Source organism: Macaca thibetana, chromosome 17 (genome assembly GCF_024542745.1).
Source record: "Macaca thibetana thibetana isolate TM-01 chromosome 17, ASM2454274v1, whole genome shotgun sequence".
Classification (NCBI taxonomy): Eukaryota; Metazoa; Chordata; class Mammalia; order Primates; family Cercopithecidae; genus Macaca; species Macaca thibetana.
The window spans coordinates 9,987,460-10,008,193 of NC_065594.1; the positions used below are offsets into that span (position 1 = coordinate 9,987,460).

The window sequence follows — 20,734 nt, forward strand, 5'->3', positions numbered from 1 at the left end:
CCTCTGTCCCTCATTTCCTTAATATCTAATACTCATCCTTTCCAGAGCACCACCGCGACTCTCTCTTTGCTCTGCCTGTCCACACAGGCCTGTTTGTGCTGTAACAGACAAGCAACCAGCAGCCCAGCCCAAAGCCACGTTGCAGGGCTCAGGACTGCTCTGAGACACTGCCACCCAGTGGCACTTCTGAAGCATAACAGCACACAGAAAGGAAGCAGGGAACCCAGTTTTATAAGCATGGAGGGGGTAGGGGGTGCAAAAGCTGGCCTAGAATCGTGAGGCCAAGCTGCAGAAAAGCATGCTCCATGGCACGGAGGCAGGTAGCTAGTTTGGAGATGGCTAAGTAGGGCAAGTGACAAAAACACGAAGAAAGGCAGCTGGAATATAGAGAGGAGTAAAGAAATGTAATGACATGGAAAGCGTGAGCAGTCTCTTTTCTAAATGGAAGAAATACGCACTTTCTCTAAGTGAGAGCTGGAGCGAGATGACCGAAAGATGAGTCAATGGAGCCCTTTTTTGGAGTCGGCCTCAGTTCGGATTACTCAGTATCTCACATGTCTGGGTTCTTATGGATCCTTGAGCTTTGCTGACTTTGGGGAAGTCATTGTACTTCAGTTTTGTGACCCGAAGGGGCTGAGCTGAACCTCTAAACAGCTTCTCTGAGCCCTAACAGTGAGTATGTTATTAAATACCTGAGACGTTGAGTGAACAAGAAATACAGAAAATGCAGGCTGCGAGCAATCCTTAAATCTTGTGTTTGATTTCAAAATGCTGTGAGGGAGAACCTGAAAAATACATCCGCTTACACCTTTGGTGGTTCAGCACTTGCCAGGAGAGTGCATGGAAGGGACCCCCATCCCACAGGGCGTGGGTGACTCTACCTGCCATCTAACTTCCCTGGATCTCGGCAGCAAAGGCCAGTGCACCGAGATCTGGCACCTCCAGCACTTTCAGTGTAGGGGGAGAGAGGTTTAGAAGGAATTGGGCTTCTCTAAGATTGAAACTAAACCAGAAGCTAATGGGTTAGTAATTTAATAGGCCTCCCTTTTCGGCAATATTTTCATTTTAAAAAGAAAACTTCTGTTAGAGGGCAAGTAATTCCAAAGAAATTCGATTCTGCTGGTTGAAATGTAAGAATCCAGCAGGCGGTGAGGGAAATTTGTTTTCTGGCTTCTCCAATCTAATCTGATAGTGCCTGTCTTGCTTCAGTCGTTACTATTTCTTGGGAAAAAGCATATGTGATCACTCTTTTAAAAACTGTTAGAATCACTTTCCTATCCAAGGTCTGAAAGAAGATTTGGGCTCAGGCTCCATTTGAAGTAATCCAGGTTGTATTTCCCCCAGCATTTAGGGTTTGATAGTTTCTGCTTATCTAAAGTGCTCACATTGCAAATATGAGCAGCAGGGCTGGGGATTTAAATTCTGTCTTGATGGGAATTTGAACTGAAATACTCTGCCCACTGCCACTTTATAAGCTGGGAATCATCAAGCTAGCTACAAATACCTCGAGGGGTCCTTGCAGTTGCTCAACATAAATCAGCAAAATGACAGGCAATTGACTTTGAAGACAGCGCTCACATGGCTGAGTGGCTGGAGCTGCTGGAAGCAGATGAGGGCATTTTCCTGTAAACATGATTGTGATTAGCACCAGAGTAAATAGCGAATCGGGCTCTATCTGTCAGACTCCAGTCTGCTCTGGATTTTTCATTAGGTAGAAATCAACATGTGACTCAGTGCAGCCAAGTTGGCAATTATAAGAAATACGTTTCTATTTCAACACCTGGTGAATACTTCTGATTTTCCTAGAAGGTAAGCAAGAAGGAAACGATTTTGCCATGTTTTCATGTAGGGATAAAATAGGAGTGCGGGAATCAGTCCTTTCACTGCAAGAGCAATTCAGCTTCTAGTCCGGGCTCAGATGCTATCTGACAAAATGTCTGGCATAGCTCAGATTTTGGCTAAGTGGAAAGTGGAAAGATGCACATTTGAAAGGTTGACCCTACCAGTGTCATGTGAGGTCACTAATTCATATGCCTAAAGAACCCAGGAAGGTAACATCAGTAGCTAAGCTGGCTGCAGGGGCTGAGGCCAAGTGGACTGTGCCAGCGCTGTCCAAGGAGGCAGGCTGACCCTGCTCCAGCATGGACTGCTGCCAACTGGGGCAGAAAGGCTTGGGTTGTCAGATCAACTGGTTTTTCAAAAGAAGCCAGAAATTGGGATTTTCATGTAAAACACTAGGTGTGCCAAATCAAACATGTCTACAAACCCAAAAGCCTGTTTGCAACCTTGTATTGGGCTACCTTCATATTGGATTCCTCCACACTCATTCTAGCTACACCAGGTCTCTAAGCCATTTCAAAGGATTTCCAGAGAGAGCTTGCACAGACTCCCTTAGCAAGGAAATGAAAAATCTATCAGCTCTCCAGATCTAGGTTTTTTTTTTAAAAAAAAATTCTAATTTAGATCTTTCGTGCTGCAACATAAACCACTTCTTTTTATTCTCAATCAATGGAAATGAATCAACGGAAATGATAATCATAACTCGCATGGGAATTTTAAACTCAGTTGGCACTGAACAGAAGGAAACCTCTTAAATGCTCTGGAGCTCCGTTCTCTCAAAGGTAGCTTGTGCTATAGAGGAGTGAGAACAGTTGTAACTCTGGTGAGCATGGGTCAGGTCACCACCTGCTTTGAACCTCAGTTTTCTCCTTTAAAAAATGGGTTTTCTCCACTTCATGGGCTCTATACTGTGAAGAGTGGGTACTGGCTGACTGCAGGAAGATGTTTGTCTCCTCTGAGGTCAGCTCATCTGGCTGGGAATCTCAACACCACCACTCCGTGTGTGACTTTGGGCAAATTTCTTACCCTTTCTAAACCAGGTGTCCGTCCTTCCTTCCTTCCTTCCTTCCTTCCTTCCTTCCTTCCTTCCTTCCTTCCTTCCTTCCTTCCTTCCTTCCTTCCCTCCCTCCCTCCCTCCCTCCCTCCCTCCCTCCTCCCTCCCTCCCTCCCTCCCTCCCTCCTTCCTTCCTTCCTTCCTTCCTTCCTTCCTTCCTTCCTTCCTTCCTTCCTTCCTTCCTTCCTTCCTTCCTTCCTCAGGGTCTCTCTCTGTCACCCAGGCTGGAGTGCAGTGATATGACCACAGCTCACTGCAGTCTTAATCTCTTCGGCTCAAGTGATCCTCCCACCTCAGCCTCTCAAGTAGTTGGGACCACAGGCACATGCCACAACACCTGGTTAATTTTTGAATGTTTTAGGACATGTAGCCCAGGCTGGTTGGTCTTGAACTCCTGGGCTCAAGTGATCCTCTTATCTTGGCCTCCCAAAGTGCTGGGATTACGGGTGTGAGTCACTGTGCCCAGCCTGAGTGCATTTGTGTGTGTTTGGTGAGGGTGGGGGGAAAGGTGTCACTCTGTTGCCCAGGCAGGAGTGCAGTGGCACAATCTCTGCTTACTGCAGCCTCTGCCTCCTGGTTCAGGCGATTGTCCTGCCTCAGCCTCCGGAGTAGCGGGGATTGTAGATATGCACCATCACGCCTGGCTAATTTTTGTATTTTTGGTAGAGATGGGGTTTCACCATGTTGGCCAGGCTGGGTCTCGAACTCCTGACCTCAAATGATCTGCCTGCCTCAGCCTCCCAAATTGCTGGGCTTACAGGGGTGAGCCAGTGTGCCCAGCCTGGGTGTCTTCATTTTTAAGACAGAGGTAAAATAGGGCTTTCTCCGTAGCATTGTGGAGAGGAGTAAATGGAAAGCTCTAAGTCAAAAGCTTGGCTCAGGCCCCGGCCCTCAGAGGGACTGGAAGGACTGGGCACAGTGGCGATGATGAGGAGGGAGGAGTCTAGGGTGATCCCAGGTTTCTGGGTGACTGGGTGGATGAGGGAGCATTAATAAAGACAGACGATACCAGAGAAAGAACTGGGCTGGGAGATAGGTAGTTTCTTCAATTCAGGACATACTGAGTTGAAGACGCCTCAGAACTTTTCAGGAGGAAAGGCCCAGTTGGAAGTTGAGAAATGGCTTTGAATACTTGGCTGGAAACAGTCTCAGCTGTAAGCAGCTGTGGCAACTGTGCGTGCGTGAGGATGCCTGGAGAGGGTGTAGCTTGAGAGGAGAAGAAATGCTAAGAGGACCAAAACTCCAAACGGGATGTTAAATGCTGACGCAAGCCAGGAAAGACTGAGATTGTGCATCCTGAGAGGTCAAGGGAAGACCTGCAAGGAGCTTCCTGGAAACCAACAGAGAAATAGAAGATAAGGTTTCCATCTTCGATGGCTTTACAATCTGATGAAGGGGCCAAAACAGAAACACACACAACAACCGAAGGACTTTCTCAAGACAAAATACCAACGAGGACCAATTAAAGCAGCCTCAAATAGTGTGGACATGCCGGGGGACTTCAGCAAGAAGGAGACACGGGAGGCAGCAAGGTGCACCACGGGCTGTGGAGAAGACGTGCTGGAGCTGGGTTTGCAGAAAGGAATGCATCTGGGCTGGCCAGAGGCAGGGAAAGGGCATCCAGGTCACAGCTGGGCTGGAGACCAAGGTTCTGCAGGGTGGAGTCAGGATTCTGTAGGGTGGAGCAAGCCCTGTTCAGAAATATAGATGGTTTCAGGCAGAAACGTCGAGGCATTTGGCTCTGATGGAGCAAGTATTTTCTTCTAAATAGGGACTTTCTTCTCTTGTGTCAATTTTCTTTTTAAATTTTTCCTTTATTATTGGGCTCTGTTCCTCAGCTCCTTCTGTCACTCTAGAAGCTCGTTTCCTCCTACCTCTTCCCTGTGGGTGATATGCACACTCGAATGTCCCCAGTCAGAGGCAGACACTTTCCAGGTTGATTTTAATTTCTCTAGGAGCCTGAAAGGTTGGAAAGAGCATGGAATCTGAGCCCAGGTCCCTGGGTTGGAGCTGCTGCCAGTTACAAGCTGTGAAACTGTAAGCAAATCATGACATTCCACTGCGGTTGCCTCTGGAATGGAGAGGATGCTACTCTGCTCCTTCAGTTTGTGACGTATGCTATGTGAGGTCATCTAAGGGAAGCCATTAGGGAAACAGTGACAGCACAGGGGTGAGGAGCTCACATAACTCCTTGTCCTACAAGGGATTGAGCTTCAGGGGCCACTGTGGGGTTGAAGTCAGGGATTCTGTGGGGTGGTCAGGGGCTCTGTGGGTGGAGTCAGGAGCTCTTTGGGGAGGAGTCAGGGCTGTGGGTGGAGTCAAAAATCTGTTGGGTGGAGTCAGGAGCTCTGGTGGGGTGGAGTCAGGGGTCTGTGGGATAGAGTCAGGGGCTCTATTGGGTGGAGTCAGGGCTCTGAGTGGAGTCAGAGCTTTGTGGGTGGAGTCAGGGGTTCTGTTGGGTGGAGTCAGGGCTCTGTAAGGTGGAGTCAGGGCTCTGTTGGGTGGAGTCAGGCATTCTGTGGGTGGAGACAGAGCTCTGGTGGTGGAGTCAGGGCTTTGTGGGTGGAGTCCGGGGTTCTGTTGGGTGGAGTAAGGGCTCTGTGAGGTGGAATCAGGGGCACCGAGCTTCTTATTGGAGGCTCTCTGGAGGGAGTCCATGGCTCTGGCAGGGCGATGGTTGTGGGGTAGTGAAGCTGCACTGGGGGCTGGTGCCTGCTTGCTGACTGATGAGCATTCTGGGGACTGACGTGGGGAGCAAAGGCCCACCTCTCTCTCTACCTGTTTAAGGCCCACGACATGGCTACAGAGTGGAGAAGGTGTGAAGGCTGACCCCCTGTCCTGAGAGGACAGCAGGGGCCTGGGCATGTCGGCATGGTGCTCCTTGAATCTCAGGAGAAAAGGCCTAGGACGCAGAGGGATGGTGGATGCTGGGCCCTGGCGGGTGGATGGAGGGAACCGAGACGGGTAGAAATTCCTGGAAAATGAAGACAGCGCTATTTCAGAGGGGGAATATCCCTGCATCAGAGGAGGAAGCTGCTAACGTTTGCTGAAAGGGAAAGGAACGTGCAGGACAGCGATGGTGGCAGCAGCTGGGCCGCTCAGGGCAGGCGAGTGTGTGCTCCGCGGCCCTAAGCCTGCACCGGCCCGGTCCTTCCCTTGGGGCAACGGGACCTCCCCGCAGGGACCTGCGCATGGGGACTGGGGCACCGGACAGGGCTCCACAGAGAAGACCGGCCTGCGCGGGGCAGCTGGGCCCACCAAGGCTGCCAGACAGCCCAAACCCTTCCCAGGCTGCAGGGAGGCCCCAGCTGGTGTGGCCTCAAACCCGGCATCTGTTTCTTCACTCCTGAGGCTCCCTTTGAACTTGAACCTTGCAAAGCCCAAGTAACAATAAAAAAGCCAAGGAACAGGTGCTGCTGCAGAGAACGGAGGACAGGCCGGCTGGGAGCCTCAGCGGGTGCCGCCTTTGTTTCAGTGCCTTCAGTCTCCCCACTCCCGCATGAAACTGCTCGGGACCCACGTCAGCGCCAAGTTCCAACAAGGAAAATATAGCAGCGCACAATATGTTGTTTTGGCAGAAAGCTATGAATTTTAGTATGGAATGTCTGTCACAGGGCCCATCCAATTAACTCACTTGTCGAGAAATCAGAATAAATAGTTGAGAGGAGGCGACTGCAGCTTTGCTCAGACCTTTATTTCTTATTTGTTTTCGTGGTGAAGCAGGTCTGCAGTCACCAGGATGTATATTTAGGGCAGGGAAGGAGAGAATACGCATCTTCACGGTGGTTCTCCCTTTGGAGGGAAAGAAGGGTATTTTCTATGCATTTTGGAGGAGGGAATTCTGGTGAGCTTCTGTTTTAGAAAAGTGTTATGGAGGCAACCCTGGCAAACTCCCTCGAGTTTTGGACTCAGCGCTGTTGAGTCTGAGACAAGGACTGGGCCGGACCAGGGAAGTTTCTCTTCCTCCTTAGGTTTTCCACAGTGGCTGCTGAGCGTGGCAGTGCCGGGTGAGTGGGTCGGCAGCCCCACCTGACCCCGCATCTGAGCCTGGGCCGAGCTTCCTGACGGGAGGACACCGGGTGCTCTGGGTTAGCAATGGCAGCTGGCACTTGGGGGTGCTGGCATGCCTCCCAGGGTGCCTGCTGTGCCCAGAAACTTTGACATTTGTGTGGACTCCCTGTCAGAAGCCCTGCTGCATCGTCGAGGCCCTTGGGAAAGAGGCACCTCAGATATTCAGCAAGGGGGCTTCTCTGGGAGGGCACCGGCCATGCCTGTGCTCCACCCGTGTGAATTCTCAGGGGCAGGAGCTCCGTGCAGCCGCGGGCAGGGTGCTCTCCCTGTTCCACAAATTGCCAGCTATGATTTACAGACATTCAGCAGATAAAACTCTGAAGGAGTCTTCCGGTGGCTCTCTGAATGTAGAGCCTTGCTACAGCAGAGATGAAACCCAAAGCCAGTTTATAACAGCCTGCATTCTTGAGTTTTGAAGGAACCTAATGTGAGCCAGTTTTATGTAGCCAGAGGGACAGCCAGGGGAATACATTTCAGCTGCCCAAGAAGAAACTTGGCCCATAGCTCCCCCACACCTTTTTCCAGCCCAGTGCTTCTGAAAACCACCCTCTCTCTAATCCCAAGGGCCCCTGGCCTCCCCTTTGAAGTATTCACACTCGGGGGGTGGGGTGCAAGGGTTTACATCAATATTTCTCCAATAGTGGGGCAAGAGCCAATCCAAGGCAAAACCATTTTTTGACCTTTGCTCTCATGAGCAAAATGCCCCCAAGTCATGAGGACCTGGAAGAAGGGAAGGGCACCTTCTCTGTAGCCTGCCATCCACATCCGAGGCTGTCAGTCAGGAGGCAAAGGCACGGTCTTCAAGGGCTGCAGACCAAGTTCGTCTTTGTGCTCCGGTGCTGCTTCCATTTCAAAGGCTTCGCCAGCGAATCCCGTGAGTCATTCCTGGAACCTTCAGGAGTCTCCATGGTGATGGGGTTGAGTGGGCCTGGGGGAAGCCAGCATTCACTCCACTTCCCAACAAGTTCCTCTTTTCTGATTTTTTTTTCCTTTTTTTTTCAATAGAGACTGGGGCTGAGGCTTGAGCTTTTTTGTTTTTTTAAACAAATCACAAAATAAGAACTCCCTAAGCCTTTTCTCCCCATTTTATTGGAAACCCATTCTAGGTAAATATATCATCTATTGTTACTTGCCTCTATTGAGACCGTATGAAACAACAAAGCACAATAAAAACTGTGCATTTGCTTTCTTTCTTTTTTTCTTTTTCTGCAAGTGTTTTCAGAAGGGATCTGGTTTTCTTGTTTTCCTCAGTGAAAAGATGAAAAGGCTTTGGGTAGATGATTGTAGTCTGAAGCAGAGATGCCTGCAGCATCAAGCCCAGAGGAAGGCAGGCCTGTCTAGCCTACTGCTGCCCCCCGTGGAGGTCTACCAGGAGTCTGAAAATGATGCCCAGTCATGGTTGGCAGAATTGTGCACATTCTTATAATCCCCAACGTTCTTCATATATACAGACCTCTCCATTCTGTAACGCTCCGGGAAAGCATAGTATCTGGGGTTTATTTGGGAACCAGCATTAACGTTGCCATTTTAGCTACAGAAAAATGTAGCTAAATCTACAGGAATCTATGGGATTTTCCACATGGTACTAAATATTAAAATTTGAAATGAATTTAATGTGAATTAATGAACATCAATAATCTTTGGGGGTATAAATCCTCTGTCAAATTTCATAATGGTGTGTGGCCCCAAAGTTCCCACGCCTGAGGGTGAAAATGAGTTTTCAGTAACATTGAAAACTTGAATTCTGCTGACTTCATTATCCCCTCGGGCTGAAGCAGGAGGTGTAGCTTCCTGCAGTTCTGCTCCCAGATTTCTGGGGGCCTCGGGGGCATCTCGCATGTGCTCCACTCTGGAGAGCGCAGCCGATCTCTGCCAGTGGCTTAGAGTGCCAAAGCCTCGCCCGGGGCTGGGGGGAGGTGGGGAACGGCTTTCTCTGCTGTGTTAGTCCCCGTGTGGGGCTCCACAGCAAGGCTGCTTGGGCCTTCATTGACCAGCCATCCAGTTTTTGCTTCCAGTCTGCTCTGTCCTCCCTCAGCCCCAGCCTTGCCCCCAGGGGACGGCTCCAGGAGCATGCCAGGTAAAAGCCCCATCTTTGTATTTGGAATCCTACTTTGCTCTGACAACTGAGGCTTTTCTGACAGGTCAAGCTCACCGAATCTCACTCTGGGTTCTTATAGCCGTGAAACCTTTTCAAAAGATGATAAAAGCCCCAGCCATTCTCTCAGAAAAGTGAACATATAGGTAACATTTCACAGACAAACTCAGGAGTTTCTGGGTCTTCGGGAGAGAATCCTTCCTCACGGGAATTTTCTCTTGAGAACTTTCTGAACCCCCGCTGTGGATGTCAGTCCAGCCCGGCTCACTACCGAGCCTGATACGCTCATTCTCATTCACGGCAGAAGCCTCACCGTGGGTGTGTCCCAGGCCACGCTGAGGCTGTCACAACACACACAGTGGTTTTCAAAGCCCATATTCCACATCTGGTGTCAACAAATAAGTGTGTAAAAAATATGACTTTCTACTCAAGCCTGTTCTTCAAGACCTCTCAAAAACTCTGCTTGGAAACACGTAGTATCAAGGCCTGATTTCAATTCCCAGCGAGCCCAGGAGGCCAGTATCTGGAGCTGGAGGATCCAGAACGGAGTGGCCTTGGAAAAGATATGTGTGGGAGTCCTAATCTAATGTGGATTTTCAAAAATTCACACAATTAAATTTTTCTGCCTATTGTTTTGCTGGTAGTGAAGTAGCTTTTGCTCCGTTGCCTAGGCTGGAGTGCAGCAGTGCCATCACAGGTCACTGCAGACTTGAACTCCTGGGCTCGAGTGATCTTCCCACCTCAGCCTCCTGAGTATCTGAGACTATGGGCTCATGCCACCGCACCAGGCTAATTTTTTTGTTTTTATTTTTTGTAGAGAGAAGGTGTTGCTATGTTACCCAGGCCGGTCTTGAACTCCTGGATTCAAGCAATCGCCCTGCCTTGGCCTCCCAAGGTGCTGGGATTACAGGTATGAGTTTCAGATAAGTAACTTACCTCCGACTTGTCCCGCTCTGCATATTGTCCTTCAGCTCCTAGATGTTGGGATGCTATTTGTATTAGTTTCTCAGGACTGCTGTAACAAATTACCTCAAACTTGGTGACTTAAAACAGCCAAAATTTATTCTCCCACAGTTCTGGAGGCCAGATGTTTGAAATAAATGTGTCTGCTGGGCTGGGTTCCTCTGAAGGTTCTAGCGGGGACCTTTCCTGGCCTGGTCCAAATTCTGGTGGCTCCAGTTATTTGGTGGCTGCGGCTGCATCACCCAGCCTCTGCCTCCATCTTCTCACAGCCTTCTCCTCCTCCTGTGTGACTCTTCCATTTGTCTTGTAGAATGTTTGTCACTGGATTTAGGGTTCACCCGGCTAATCTAGGATGATTTCATCTAAAAATCCTTACTTATATCCACAAAGACTTTTTTCCAAAGAAGGTTACATTCACAGGTTCCAGGGATGAGGGTGCGGGTATATTTTTTCAGGGGCCACCGTTTAACCCACCGTGGTATTGCTCATTTATATCTCTGCATCTAACAGGGCCTGGCATGCCGAGTTTAACAGTCACTAATGTATTTGTTTTTGATGGTTTAGATTTAAACTTGGACCCAGGCACTCTATCTGCTCCATTCCCAGATCTCAATAAAGGATGGTATGTGTTTGGAATACAATCAATGTCTTTGACACTCCTTGACTATGAAATAAGCCACTAGGCCAATTAGGATAAATAGTTTCTTGCTTTCCTTAGGGATTTCTGTTAGAGTATTTCATGCTATGGTTTCAACTTATCACATGCTAAGTATGCAGGAATCACATAAGTATAAGGCAAATATGTTTTAAGGTCTTTTTTCTCCCCAGAATGGGGTCTTTTCAGACCCTCAGTGTCTGATTATAAATTGGATTTTATTTATGAGATAAACTTTCATGTATGTATTTCATAATATTTATGAGGATACAAAGGTAAGTATTTATAGGAGTACAACTATATATGTAGATGATTTTATTTCCATCATGTGGCATTTCAGTGCCACCTGTTACTGACTTCCAAGTGTCCATTTAGATGATATGCATACAAAGGAAGTGACATGCTTTTTATTCCTTTAAAAATATAGCTGATGTGATGCCCCAATAGAGGGTAAATGAATATAATCAAGTTTTCCCTGCTTTGGAGTACAAATTTTAAGCTTTTATATTAAAATTTATGCCTAGTGTTCCATTATTGGAACACTAAGCATGTGGGAGTTATTTATATCCTACTGCTCAAAGTTATCACTAGGGTCTGATTTTTCGCACTCAAAAAAATTGCAACCTCAGGCATAAATGGGTTAAAATGTACTATGACGTATCTCCGACTTCATCCTGGAATGGTTTTATCTGACAGGGTTCAAAGTGGCAAGGAGAATAAGTCTGACTTTGCCAGCAGGAAATTTTAAAAACAACCTCTCCCTGTGTATGTAACTCACATGGTATGTACCTTACAATTCATGCAGCTGGTCATATTTTATTTATGAAATATTTGGAATCTGGAATCCCAAATCAGGGAAGGTGCAGATTCTTTGTTCCCTATTCATAGTGGAAATTAGTCCAAGTTGCTTTATTTTTAGCGTTGCCATTCCACATTATTTTAAAGATAAGACTTTTGGGGTGACACTTTATTATTATTTTTATCAATGTGTATTCATTTTTCCAATAATCAAGAAACAGAAAAATCAGAAGAAAGCCAGAGAAAAAGTGAGTTTACTGTCTGCAGTGCTCAAAGCATACCACACACATCAGGAAATGACAGAAATGCACAAGCTAGACATCCAGCCAATGAAAACACATTGCCCAGAACAGTCAAGTTTAAATGGGAGCATGCATTCCAAGTCTTGAAGTTTAAGACACATTAACGTTAAGCCTTTCAACTTCACATAGTAATACAATCCAGCAACAACACAGCATCAATCAACAAAATCAGACTTCACTAAAAGAAAGAGCTTGTGCTTCCCCCAAGGGAGCCCTGTAGACAGATTGCACCTCAAAGTTGAAAGGACAGTTAAAACTGCCTCCTCCTTGTTGCTTTCTCTGTTCTGGGACCACTTTGCAGTTTTCCTTCTTTCCTGAATATGTTTTACCTCAGATACAAATAAGTTGGCTCTTCTGCAAAAGACTAGCCAACTAATCTACCACAGAGTTAGTTAAGTCTCATTGTTTCAAACAAATTTGTGTTTTATTTTTAAACTCATTGACAATTCTATGTGTTTTTAATTAACTTCTTTGACTTCAGTTGTTTGAGATCCAAAAGTGGGCTTGGATAAAAATTAGCTTTATCAGTTTATGTCAGTATGTGTTTAAGCAAGCTTTTTCTTTACTATACATTAAGGCTGGCTTTTCCTGCGTATCTCTGTGGCAGACACTGGTTGGGTTACCTTGTGCAAAATGGCTCACACCAAATAGGGTTGGGGGAAAGAACTGACACTTCCAAAACCAACTATGGTTGCAATTGTATACAAGTGTCAAAGAGCCCGCATTCTTTATAAAGCTTAGCTAGGCATTGAGCTGTAGGCTTTTAAAATATGATTTCTTTGTGGGGTTGTTTTGGTTTTTTGTTTGTTGGTTTTGAGACAGGTTCTCACTATGTTGCCTGGGCTGGAGTACAGTGGCACTATCACGGCTCACTCTAGCCTCGACCTCTTGGGCTCAAGTAATTCTACCACTTCAGCCTCCTGGGTAGCTAAGACTACAGTTGTGTGCCACCACACCCAGCTACTTTTGTTTTTTTGTTTGTTTGTTTGTTTTTGTAGAGATGGGGTTTTGCCATGTTGTCCAGACTGTTCTGGAATTCCTGGGCTCAAGTGCTCCTTCTGCCTTGGCCTTCCAAAGTGTTGGGATTACAGGCGTCAGACACCATGCCCGGCCATAATATGACTTCTTAAGCACCTTTATTACACCTACGTGATGAGCCCTGTCTTTCAATTTGCCAGATACAGGGTGGCCATATAATTTATTGTCTATGCAACAATCTTTTTGAGAATGGTTAGGGTTGCTAACCAAATGGGTTGCCAGGACATCTGGTGTAAACCTGGACATCCATATATGTGGGACTCTTCTGCCCCATGTGCCACTACCAAGTGTTTCTGAAGGCCACGTGTATGTTGAAAATATCACTAAATTTCACCTGCTAATTGTTGTGATGAATCTATGCATTTTTTCTCATCCTGGAATCATCCATGACTTCCTACTTGATCCATCAGATATCAGTATCTCACTATTTCTGGACCCCAGGACACTTTTCCACCACGAAGTTCTTTTTCTGCTTACAGTGCTACGTCTGTGTTTCCCATCTGTTTGTGGAGATCCCAGTGATTCTTTGGGACCTAACTCAGCAGGGTCACTTCCATCACCGTAGCTTCCACAGGGCTCTACTTGTATCTTCCTTAGGGCACTCACCTCTTTCTGTTTTGTTATATTTTTATGTGTTGTATTATTTTCATTACTGAACTGAGAGAAGGAACCAACCACAAAGCTGTGCCTCTACATTACTCATTGAATGTGAGCCCCTTGTTTTAGCTACTTCTTTTGTGTTTGGTGAATTGTTTTTAAAAGTGTGGTAGGAAATAAACATCCAAGAAGGTAGAAAGCCTTGTTGTATTTGGCAAGGAACAGGCCGATGCTACTGCTGGATTTGAATGCCAGCTGCTCCAATTAAGAGCTGTGCAATCTTGTGCAAGTTACTTAACCTCTTGGCGGCCTGTAAAATGGGGATAATAATAGTACCGACCTCCTAAGATACTGAGTATTTAATATTGCCAGGCACTGTCTTCACAGAACAGTGCTTGGCAAACGGTGCCTGGCAATATTAAATACTCAATATCTCAGCTATTTTTATTGTTCAGGCTTCATTTCCCTATTTTTTGAGGTTTTATTCACATTTTTGAATTGTATTGCAAATAAAAGAAAACCAAGAGCTATTGGCATGTGTAATGGACGGTGGCCTAATGGCCACCTATGTCAGGCACACGAGCAATATCCACTGAGAACTAATGCCTTGGTGACCCAAAGGACACTTGTTGGGACAGAAGAAAAAGTCCTCTTGACTTGAAGAACCAACCAGGCCAACCTCTGATCTCTGATCTCTCTGAAATCAGACAGTCGAGGTGCTGGTTCTCTGCACATCTGCAGAATAGGGACCATAATAATACCTATCTCATGGGGTTACAGTAAAGATGAAATGAGATCATCTGTGCAAAGCATAGTTTCAAGTACCTGCTCTACATTTGCTGTTGTTCACAGCATCTGTCCTGGAACATGAGCTGATTGTTGAGAGAGGTGTGGTGGGTGTTCAGGGAAAGGTATCCTCATATTTCCTCCAGCCATCAGGAACCTCATGGGCAGCTCCACCAGGAGAAGCTCAGCAAGAAAGTGAGAATGCAAGCTTCTCATTTTTTGGTTAGAAATGGTGATGAGGAGAGCACCTTCCCCTCTCTGCGAGCATCCGGTGCAGGAAGGCCAACATCTACAGCTGCAAGAATGATCGGGTTGATGCTGAGGCAAGAGTGAGAATTAGCAACAGAAGTGGCAAATTAAGGCCACTGACTGGCAGGCTGGGAAGAGCCAAGAAATCTGTATTAATCACCAAGGACAGAACATGAGCTCTTTGAGACCCTGCAGGGAGAAAAGAGGCTGAAAGTATCCACAGTTCTTCTGGAAGGGGGCTCAGAACCAGTGAGTTTTCATTAGCATGGCTATTGCATCCTGTAACCCTGGAGTGACTCACCCAGACTACAGAGGCCTAAAGAACTCGGTTACACAGAGCACAGAGCCACTGTCCCAGGGAGAGAAGTTATTTGCTTCCAGGTGCCTCTGTACCTAACTGTTACTGTTCTTTTCCCAGGGTCCCCAAAGAAGAGAATTCCACCAACTTTTCTTGGCACTCTCTGCCAATAATTAGCAATTTTTTCTTTATGTTTGTCCTTATTAATGCCTATTCCTGTTCAGCTGTGCTCATGGAAAGATAGCCAGCGTGGTTTGCCCTCTCCCAAGCAAGCACATCTCAGAGTCCAAATGGCACAGTTGCCTTCAGTTAATTTTCACTTAGATCTTAACCTTCTCAGTTTATTTCCACTTGAACTCTGGATATTAAAGTAGAAATAATGCTTTGTGACCTTTCAGCGGAACACCAGCTGCTTCTCCACCCTTTCCCCTGTGGTTTAGTGACCCACACAGTCCAGTTCTGCAATAGCCTTGCTTCTGGCGTTCTAACCTCCTTCCCAGCAGGGAATGACTAATGCTCAGAGCCACGCATCACACCAGCGTTTACCAGGCAGAGCAAATAAATGGTCATCTGAGACATGCTTTCAGACAGAGATCTCTGTTCTTGGCATGAAGGTTAAGGTTAGTGAAAAAAAGTCCCACCTCTGCCCCTTTCTGCTCAATTCCGCCCCTTTATCTTCCCAAGGACGTGATGAGAAAGATTTTTAAAGTGATCACAGTAGTTTATCTTCATGACATGGGCAGAGTTCCATGAGTCCTGTGACTCAGTGACACTCCGAGGGACCCATGACTGTGGGGTGGGCTTGGAACAAACTCACTGTTGGCAGAAGCTGTCCACTGCCCCTATTTTTTGCCCTGGCAAAAATAGATTTCAATGGCAACTTAGGAAGGGGCCGCGGTGGGGAAGAGGTTGTGGTAAGAGAACGTTCTCTCACGTTCTCCAAATCTTCCAAACCAAGCTTTGCTCCATGGGACCACTTCACCCAGAAGTCTGGGCAGGAGCTCAGGCTCTGACATTGTCACGGCTGCCAGCTTGATGGATGGGAGGAGGTGGGGAGCTGGGTTTCCAGCCAGGAACTAAGGGAATTCTACGCTTCTAGAGTCCCTTGTACTTACTGGGATGGTGTTCATGGCTTCTGCCCACTGAGCCTGCCAAAACTCATTTTGTCACAGCCAAGCCCAATCACTCCCCATTCCCTGCTCCAAAAAAGAAGAAACCTCGCTGCAGCTTCATAGACACTTGGTCAATCTGCAATAATTAAAAAATAGAGGCAGTGGGGCATGGGGAGAGGGAAAGAAAAGAGGCTGGGGGCTGGTGATGGGACAAGCTGAGTTTGGAGTTGCAGAGTGGGAAACTACAGGATGCTGGGAATACACAGGGGAGGAAGCCTCCTTAAAGCAGGCTTCGGATGTGTGTATGGATCCCCTTTGGGTTTTGGGATAATTAGTGAAAGATGAGAGTTATCTTGAAATTCCTTTTGTTTGCAGGACTGCATGTTTGGCTGCTCTGTGGGTGTCCAGGCTGTGTAAAGGTCACACATGTAAGTGGATTATGGGCTCACTCATCTCCACAGGGCAAGTTGGAGAAGTTTTTCTTGACTCACTGGAAACAGAAGTAAAAGGCTGAGGAAGGCATTGTGGGGCGGGTGTATCGCACAGGCAATGGTGAAAAGTGGAGGTGATGTGGTAGGGAGGAAGGCATCCGTGTTTGCTATTGACTTTCTATTTCTTCCGCCAGGGAGCCTGGCGTCCAGGTCGCCTGTTGCCTGGCAGTGGAGCAGTCACTTCACATCACTGTGTCTCACAGTTGTCTCTGCTGTTGGCAGCTGGATGTGGGAGGGAACAGTGAAGAGACTACTAAAGTTTAATGTCCTTTTTATGACCAACTTTTGTTGCTGGCACCTTCCTCTTGGAAAAAGACACTGATTTATGACTGAACAATCCCTACACACAGAAATCTAATCGTTCTTTCTGTCTCTTAGCTTATTTTTGTTTAGAGGAGCGGATGGCTTCCATAGGCTGTTCAGAAAATGGCTGGGACAAATCGGAGTAAAAAAACTTAAAGTTTTTATTTCTGTCTCTTTCTCCTCACAGAGGAGTTTGAAATTCTTGCTTCAGGCCATATGGAGTGGATATTCCTTCCAGAAGGAAATTACAGACCACTCTCTGTTTCTACTCAACTGCTTTTCAATCCGTAAGTGGACTCTTTGAAGCAGCCTTTTATTTACCTCAGATTCTGACATGAATAATTGTTTAATTGCCTTTCAGCCTACACAAGATAAAGAACCATGTCTCAAAAGTTGTGTAATTCTCTTAACTAAACAATAGCCAAGCCATCCGGAGTAGTTTTCAAAGAAAGAAAAGAATTCCTCACACATGTTAAGCATTTTATTCTTTTCAAAGTGCATTGCTCTGTATTATTTCCCTGAATTGGATAATGTCTACGAAAGCACTGTGTAAATTACATCACATAACAAAAAAGTAAAATGTTATAACAATGATTGATTTGATTTTCCATGTGGGAAACTGAGGCTTCATGGGGTAAGTTACAATCCCAAATCACAGCAGTTAAACGGAGCCCAGATGGAGGTCTGTCTTCTACCTCCAGATGTGCCATCTCCTCTGCAGAGGATGCTTCACCTCCTGGGGCCTTCCCAGCGGAGTCCCAGGATGACCCGCAAAAGGCTTCCCCAAGGGTGGGGCCGGAAGCAGGGCTGTAGGTATGCGTCCTGAACCTCCCACAGACCCTGCTGGCTCCCTTCAAAGGCTTCCGGCATAGCGACTTGCCTTTCCATTGTGTTCAGTCGTCACCAATCAGCCGTCTGCAGACTCCTCTCCCTCATGTTGTGGCAGAGGAGTTGTACATTCTCTAGATTTTAAAAATATATAGGTTACTTGTTCTTTAAAAAAATTGTCTCTGAAATAAGCTCCCAATCCATTTGCATATTTTTAAAACGTGTTAGCAAATTCTCATAATAGGATTTGCGTTTGTTAGAAGAGAACCTGGGGCAGAAATCACAGAGGGATGAAGCACCTGCCACTCCCCCATCCCTCAGTGGGTGTAGCCCACCCAGGGAGGCAGCAGGATACAAGGTGGAGGAGTACTCCCAATACCCCAAAACCCCATGCGAAGTGCAGAGCAGCCTGACAGTAGGGGCAGGATACTGGAGGGGAGGGCTCAGGAGGGTTTCAAATGCATCAAAGGACACAATCAACACAGTGAAGAGGCAGCCCTAGGAGAATCAAAGAAAATATTTGCAAATCATGTATCTGATAAGGGATTGGTATCCAGAATATATAAAGAACTCCTGGCCAAGCACAGTGGCTCATGCTTGTAATTCCAACACTCTGGGAGGCAGAGATGGGAGGATTGCTTGAGGCAAGGAGTTCAAGACCAGCCTGGGAAACAAAGTAGGACTCCATCTCTACAAAAAGAAAAAAAAAAATTAGCTGGATGTGGTAGTACACACCTGTAGTCCCAGTTACTTGGGAGGCTGAGGCAGGAGGATCGCTTGAGAACAGGAGTTGGGAGGCTGTGGCGAGCTCGGATCTCACCACTGCACTCCAGCTGAGCTGATACAGTGAGATGCCCTCTCTTTAAAAAAAGAAAAAAAAACGAAACATTTAGAAATAAGAACTCCTGTAACTCAACAACAAAATCAGTCCAAATAAAAAATGGGCAAAGGACTTAAATAGGCATTTATCCAAAGATGATATGTATACAAACGGTCAATAAGCATATGAAAAGATGCTAAGCATCACTAATCAATCATTAGGAAAATGCAAATCAAAACCACAATGAGATACTACTTCACACTCATTAGGAAGGCTACTAATGAAAAAAAGTATTAGAAAATAACGGCCGGGTGTGGTGGCTCATACCTGTAATCCCAGCACTTTGGGAGGCAAGGCAGGTGGATCATGAGGTCAGGAGATCGAGACCATCCTGGCTAATACAGTGAAACCCTGTCTCTACTAAAAATTCAAAAAATTAGCTGGGCATGGTGGCGGGCACCTGTAGTCCCGGCTACTCAGGAGGCTGAGGCAGGAGAATGGTGTGAACTCAGGAGGTGGAGCTTGCCGTGAGCCCAGATCGTGCCACTGCACTCCGGCCTGGGCGACAGAGCGAGACTCTGCCTCAAAAAAAGAAAAAAAAAAAAAAAAAAAAAAAAAAGAAAATAACAAGTGTTGGATATTGAGAAACTGGAAGCCAGATGCATTGGGAATGGACAAGAATGTAAAATGGTGCAACCACTATGGAAAACAATATGGTGGTGCCTCAACAAATTAAACATAGAATTACCATATGTTTCAGCAATTCTGAAGCAACGTTGCTCTCTGGGGTAAATATCTGAGGTTCGCCATCTCATGCCAGGGAAATTGAGTATGCAGACACACAGGAAGTGGGTCTAGGGGCAGAGTTTTAATAGGCAAAAGAAAGAGAAAGGAAAACAGCTCTCTCTTCTGCGAGAGAGAGGGACACCTGAGTGGGAGTTCCGGCCAGTCACGGAGTGCACAGGGTTTTACAGAAAGGCTTGAGGAGGCGGTGTCTGATTTACATAGGGCCCAAAGACTGGTTGGACCAGGTGTGATGTGTACATAGCTTGAGGGAAGCTGGCTGCCCCACTTTAATCTTATTATGCAAATGGGCTATTTGCCTGACTAGCTCCATGTTGTCTGCCCCCTACTGTACATGTGGTTGGTGAGGAAAAGGGAAGATGAAGCTGCCATTTTGAACATGCCTATTTCCAAGGTAGCCCCTTTCCTATTGGCACAACTGCCAGCACTTAGAAGAGGAACCCATGCCCCTCCTCACCTCTGCAGTGTGTGAAGATCCCTCAAAGGCCCTTTCCCAGTGGGTACATGGCCTAGGAAGGATGAAGGATGAGGTGTCCACCTCCTCCTCCAGGGTCATCTATCTGAGGGTTCATCTCTCCTGTCCCATCCAGATGGCAGAGAGGACAGGCTGTGCCCATCAGGGACCATGAAGGAAACTCTCCTGATTCACTTGGCTCCTCCAGAGGGTAAGAGAAGAAACACCCTGTGTATACAGAATTAATACAGAGGGTACTATATGACAGAAGTTTGACCTCATCCCTTTTTCCATTGGTTTTTAAGCTTTTTTTAAAGCCAAAACAAGTGGTTCCAAATCGGCACACACACACACACACACGTTTTATACTCAATAGTTATTAAGGCCAACTATAAATTTTGCTAATGTCTTTGCTTCTTGCTGGACTACACTTTCCAGCAATTCTTTCAGGATAATTGATGGTTGGGACATGTTCTCAGGTCTTATATGTCCAAGAACATCTAATTTTACCCCTCACACTTCAATGATAATTTGATTGGGAAGAGAATTCTGTAACAAGGCCGCTTTTCCTCAGCATTTCAGAAAGTGACTACTCCACTGTCGTCTTCTGCTGGGTGCTGCTAGTGAAGTGTGATGTTAGACTGATTCACATGCCATGGTGGGTGACCTGCTTTTTCTCTCTCAAAGATTTTAGTTTTTCTTTATCCTTGATATTCTGACATCTTACTCTAATCTACAGGGGGTTATTTGTTCCATTTTTTAAAAATGTATCTTGCTTTGTCCTCCAGGGAACTTTCAATTTGAGGACCTCAGTTTTAGGAAATGCTTCTCTGTAATTTCTTTGTTAGTTCTGCTCCCTCTCCTCAATTTCTTTTTTTTTCCTTCTGGAACCCTTAAAAGAGAGCTTTTTAACCTCCTGTGTCTAGAGTCCATATTTCTTACTTTTTCTTCTTCCACTCCATTTCTTTATCCCTGCATCCTGCTTTCTGGGAGATTCCCTCATGCATTTGGACTCATTTGGATATTTGGCCATCCTGCTTAGGTGTCTTTATTATTTATTTATTTCTTTATTTGAGACAGAGTCTTGCTCTTGTCACCCAGGCTGGAGTGCAGTGGTGCAATCTCAGCTCACTGCAACCTCCACCTCCCAAGTTCAAGGGATTCTCCTGCCTCAGCC

At 46.4% G+C, this 20,734-nt stretch overlaps 1 protein-coding gene and 1 long non-coding RNA gene across 8 annotated transcripts in view; one reads left to right on the top strand and one right to left on the bottom strand.

The window, feature by feature from the left end:
* The window catches only part of HMGB1 (high mobility group box 1), a 979,364-nt gene that overhangs the window by 384,872 nt on the left and 573,758 nt on the right, over positions 1-20,734 (bottom strand). The window lies entirely within an intron of this gene.
* Positions 16,489-17,670, top strand: LOC126940789 (uncharacterized). Its single transcript, XR_007720917.1, has 2 exons — positions 16,489-16,938; positions 17,373-17,670. It is a non-coding gene; the product is annotated as an uncharacterized LOC126940789 (long non-coding RNA).